The following is a 6004-nucleotide window of genomic DNA, read 5'->3' as shown; positions in this document are numbered from 1 at the left end:
TTGACTGGTAGTGATTCCAATCTAGTCACAAGTACTCTATTAATGGTGACACGGTTGCTATTTTGAATTTAAAACATACCAAAAATTTCAATCTGTCATTAAGGGACAGGAAGAATAAATGTTTAATCATTTCAACCACAACTGTGGGATTTCTGCCTGGAATTGGGGTTGCTTGTGATAGGATTCGGGGACAGCAGCATACAACGAGCTCAGAGGCATGAGTATCTGCTATACCAAGTATCCCCTTCAATGAAACTAGTTGCCTGTGGGTGTGGTCTGGTCGATGGACTTTAAGGTTAAAGATCTAGAAGTCCTTACTGCTCAACTCGTGGGCCAGGGCCAAAATCGGCTCCTGCTTGTGTAAGGAGAGGGGATGTAGAATGGAGAAGTATCAGGATATGGAGGCATGGAATCCAAGGCCCGAGGGAGCTGGGGCAAAAGGGGCAGCCAGGTGGTTCATAACATGCAGTGCCAATGCTGGGGCAAAGGGACATCCAGTTGGTGACCCGCTGCGTTGCAGTTGTTCATAGAATCATTCCTATACAAGGAGGCCACTTAGTCCATTGAATCTCTAGTGCCCCTAAGAGAGCATTAATTCTACCCCATTCTCCGCTCAGAGAGAAGGTCCGCTGCTCCAACAGGGAGAGCTTTGCCCAAGCCTCACCTCATTCTCGTATGTTTGCCCAAAGCTGTAAAAGCAGGGTCCTGGTCTGAGAGCGGCATCTATGCCTTTAGGAGAAGCAATCACTGGATTGCTTTCATGTCTAACTCGCAGCTAAACTTCTTCGTCTCTATACTTACTGATAAATCTCGGCTCTTCCCACTCTGTCACATTCTCCAAGATTGCCGACCACATCTGGAGCAGTTCCTCCGTCCTTACCTCAGTGGGGAAATAAAACACAAGCTACCAGAAGACAGGCAACATCTGTGGAAATAGACGAATTGTCAATGGTGGCTTGATTCAGTGTCTCGACCCGAAACGTCAACCATCCCTCACTGCAAAGTGAAAGACCAACTGCTTTCAACTGCATTTCTTTCGATGCAGGAAAGGCAGACAAAATCAGGGGAAATGGGCTTGGGGATATTCTAATCATAATATAAACATGATGGAGAGAAGGGTAAGTCTAATAGCTTAATGACCTAGGGTACAGATGCTACAGGCACTGTGCAACTCCAGGAAACATTTATGAAGGACAGGTCATGTTTGATTTATTGAGGATGAGTGCAATGGATAGAGGGGAGCAGGTAGATGTGATATACTTAGATTTCCAGAAGTCATTTGATAAGATGCAACACAAATGACTTTTGAACAAGCTAAGGATGTATGGAGTTAGGAATAATACATTAACCTGGAGAGATGATTGGTTAAACAATAGAAGGCAGTGTTGGGATAAATTGGGTTACAGGACTTCGAGTCAATGGATTGGCCAGTGTTCAAGAACTCTGCTGGACATATGAATGAGTACACTGAGCCTGTCACACACTTTATCAAAACACCTGTAGATGAGGGTGTCTCCACCAAACGATTCAGGGTTTTTCCCAATGAAATCCAGAATCTGCTGAGCGAGATCTCAGGCATTTAAGACCGGAGATCAAGATCAGTACAGCAGGAGCAGGTATGACCTACGGAAGGCTATCTCCCGGGCGAAGCAGAGATTCTGGATGAACATGAATAGCTGTGGCAGGGCCTGAATGCTATAACCTGTTACAAAACCAAATCTAGTAAAGCAGCTGAAAGCAAAGCTTCTCTCCCAGAAAAACACAACACCTATGCCCAATTTCACAAAGGTAACAGCAAAGAACCATCCCTCCACATCCCCTGACAATCCCATCCTGCCTGTATCTGAGGATAACGTGTGTGTTGCCTTCAGGAGCGTGAATCCGAGGAAAACATCCAGCTTGGATAAAGTATCTGTCTGATTATTAAAGATCTGTGCTGATCAACTTACCTAGGTATTCAAGGATATTTTAAATATCTCACTCCAGCAGGGTGTGGTACAAACAGGCATCAATCATACCAGTGCCCAAGAAGAGTACAGTAACCTGTCTTAATGACTATCGACTAGTAGCACTTGCATCAACAGAGATGAAATGTTTTTCTTGCATTTTTTAATACTCAAGTACCTCTTTTGCTCCATGTTGGCTATGCCTTATGTACACCTCGCTCTCTCCTCTACCGAACCAGATACCCAATATCCCTCGAAAACCAAGGTTCCCTATGCCTGCGAACCTTGCCTTTAATTCTGACAGGAACATACAAATTCAGTACTCTTAAATTCACCTCTGAAGGTTCTCCATTTACGTTGCACATCCTTGCCCGAAAACAAAATCCCAATCCATGTTTTGTACTTCCTTTCTCATTTTCTCAAAATAAGCCTTTCTGCAATTTAGAATCTCAACCGGAGGCCCAGACCTTATCCTTCATAATTAACTTGAAACTAATGGCATTATGATCACATACTTCTGTCACCTGTTATATCTCATTCTCTACTAGGAGATCCAGTATTGTACTTTCTCTAGTTATTATCTCTATATATTGATTTAGAAAACTTTCCTGAACAGATGACAAACTCCAAGCCATCCATCCAGCCCCAGTCAATATGCGGAAAGTTACATCTACTATCACAACCTTGTGTTTCCGGTGGCTGTCTGCTCTCTATAGATTTGCTCCTCCAATTCTCATTGACTATTGGGTGGTCTAATAATACAACCCCATGCGTGTGGTCATACCTTGTTTGTTCTGCCTGAGTACAGCTGTGATATTTTCGCTGACCAGCAATGCCACTCTTCTCCCTTTCATCCCCCTGTTCTATCACTTCTAAAACAACAGAAACCTGGAACCTTGAGCTCCCAATCCTGCCCCTCCTGCAACTAAGTTTACTTCCATATGCCAATCCATGTTCTGCGATTTTCTATAATAATACTTGCATTGAAATAGATGCACCTGAGAATATTTCCACCATGTACAACCCATTGACTTTTAACAATGCATGCAATTTTCACATAATCCTTTCCCTCCTCCACTCCTTTATCTTGCTCTGTCACTCTGGTTCCCATACCCTGCAAATCAGAGCAGTCAAGTAAACCTTCCTGCAAGGATATTAGTCCCCCTTCAGTTTAGATGGAAACCGTCCTGTCAGAACTAGTCCCACTTCCCCAGAAGAGAGCCTAATGATCTAGAAACCTGAACCCCTCCCTCCTGCACCATGTCTTTAGCCGCATGTTAAACTGCATTATGAAGGTAAAGGTTCCATTATTCCATTAAGGCAGAGAGTTGCCACTTTGTCCGGTACCCTTCACAGAAACCTACAGCACCTGGTGTTCCAAGGCAGTCTCCCTTCCAAGTTCTGACCAGTTCTGAGCCTGCTTAGCTTCCAAGATCAATCTCAGTCATATTTGGGCGTATCCTATTTCTAACCTCACTAGCACGTGGCACGGGTAGCAATCCTGAGATCACAACCCTGGAGGTCCTGTCCTTCAACATAGGACCCCAAATCTCTGAACTCTCCTTCCTACCCACGTCATTGGTCCCTATATGGACCATGACATCTGGTTGCTCACCCTGAGAATGCCGTGAACTCGATCCGAGATGTCTCGGACCCTGGGACCAGGAGGCAACATACAAAGATACTCAATTTCTTCCACAGTACCTCTTATCTGTCCCCCTAACTACGGAATCCCCTATCACTACAGCTTTCCTCTTCTCCTTTCCCTTCCTAACCACAGGACCAGAATCAGTGCCAGAGACCTGATCACTGAGGTTTGTCCCTAATAGAACATTCCAAAATGTTCTATTCCAAAATGTTATACATTATAGAGGGGAATGGCCAAGGGATTCCCTGCACTGCCTTCCTGTTCCATTTTCTCTCCTGTCACCCATCTACACTCATCCTGATTCTGAGGTGTGACTCCCTGTAATTCCTGTCATTCACTCCCTCTGCCTCCAAAATGATCTGGAGTTCATCCAACTCCAGCTCCAATTCCTTAACTTGGCTTGTCAGGAGCTGCAGCTGGATGCACTTCTCGGAGATGAAGTTGTCAGGGATACTGCTGGCTTCCCTGACGACCCACATTCGGCAAGAGGAGTATTCCCCTGCCTTGGCTGCCATTCCCATTGTTTATGAATAGAGGAAATAAAAATCAAAAACCTGCCCTTATCTGTGCCTACCTGATGAATTCTTTTTGTTCCTCGAATAGGGTGGCCCTTTCTTTCTTCAACTCCTACTATCCCTCTCTTACCTGTTCAGGCCAAAGCCTGTTGAGTCAAAGCCTTACCACACTGACGATATCCGCTCTCCCTGACCACTCTGTTACATCGTCCACTCCTTTCTCCCTTTTCCAGACCCATTCTCTCTCCACCCCCCCCTCCACCCCCGTGCAATAGGTGTCAACGACTTCATCAAGACCTGTGTGGATGAGTGAGTTCCCCAACCAGAAGCCCTAGATTAATCAGAGAATTTGCAAACTGCTGAGGGCAAGACTAGGGATAGGAATCTCTACAAGAAGTCCAGGTTTGACCTGCAGAAGGCCATCTCTGAAGCAAAGTGGCAGTTCTGGAGGAAGCTAGAGACAGATACATGCCAGCTATGGCAGGGAGTGCAGGTTATTACAGCCTACAAAATGAGGGTGAACACTAGATGGCTGTGATGCTTCATTTCCTGATGAGTTGAACAACTTCTTTGCCCGCTTGGAGAAGAATAACCAAAAATGCCAACCAGAACCCCTGAAAAGGCTGAGGTCTCGGTGATATCTGTCTCTGAGGATAACGTTAGAACATCATTCAAGAGGGTGAACCCTTGCAAGACATCAGGCCCTGATGGCGTACCTGGCAGAGTACTGAAAATCTGCACCAACCAACTAGCCAGAGTGCTCACATACATTTTCAACCTCTCATTGCTACAGTCAGAGATTCCCACCTGCTTCAAAGGGCATCATTATGCCCAAGAAGAAGTGTGAGCTGCTTTAACCACTACCACCCAGTAGCATTAACTTCTACTGTGATGAAATGCTTTGAGAGGTTGGTTGTGGCCAAAACACACACCTAAGCAGAGATCTGGACCCATTGCAATTTGCCTATTGTTACAGCTGATGCAACATTGCTGACTCTCCACTCACCTCAAACAGCAATTCATACATACAGCTGCTCTTCATCAACTACAGCTCAGACTTCAATACCATTATTCCCTCAGTGCTGGTCAAGAAGCTACAAACTCTAGGCCCCTGTTTCCCCCCCTCTGCAACTGGATCCTTGACTTTCTCCTGACTGTAGTCAGTACGAATTGGAAACAACATCTCCTTTTCACTGATTATCAACACAAGCGCACCCAAACGATGCGTGCTTAGCCCACTGCTCTACTCAATATAAACACATGAATGTGGGGCCAGGCACAATTCCAATGCTATCTATAAGTTTGCCAATTACACCACAGTTGTTGACAGAATCACAAATGGCAATGAGGAAGCATCCAGGAGGGAGATAGATCAGCTTGTTGAATGGTGTAACGACAACAACCTCGTGCTCAACATAGCAAAACCTAAAAGATGATTGTGGACTTCAGAAGGAAGTAGTTCGATTGCGAACCAGTTCTCGTCGAGGGCTCTGTAGTGGAGAGGGTCAAGAACTTAAAATTCCTGGGTGTGAACATCTCTAAGGATTTGTCCTGTTGCCTCCATGTTGATGCAATCACAAGGAAGGCTCACCAGTGGCTATACTTCGTGAGGTGTCTTGAGTTGATTCAGTATGTCACCAAAGACTCTCGTAAACTTCTATAGGTGTACCATGGAGAGCATTCCGGCTGGTTGCATCACTGCCTGGTATGGACAAGAATAAACTCCAGAGGGTTGTTAACTTGACCTGTGACATCACAAGCACCAGACTTCACTCCACTGAGGACATCTACATGAGGCTGTGTCTTTTAAAAAAAAGTAGTCTCTATCCTCAAAGATCCTCACCACTCAGGCCATGCCCTCTTCACTCTGCTACCAGAGAAAAAGGTACAGGAGC

This window comes from Narcine bancroftii, chromosome 10, assembly GCF_036971445.1.
Source record: "Narcine bancroftii isolate sNarBan1 chromosome 10, sNarBan1.hap1, whole genome shotgun sequence".
Taxonomy (NCBI): Eukaryota; Metazoa; Chordata; class Chondrichthyes; order Torpediniformes; family Narcinidae; genus Narcine; species Narcine bancroftii.
The sequence above is the reverse complement of the archived record's forward strand: the minus strand, read 5'-3'. Positions refer to the sequence as shown.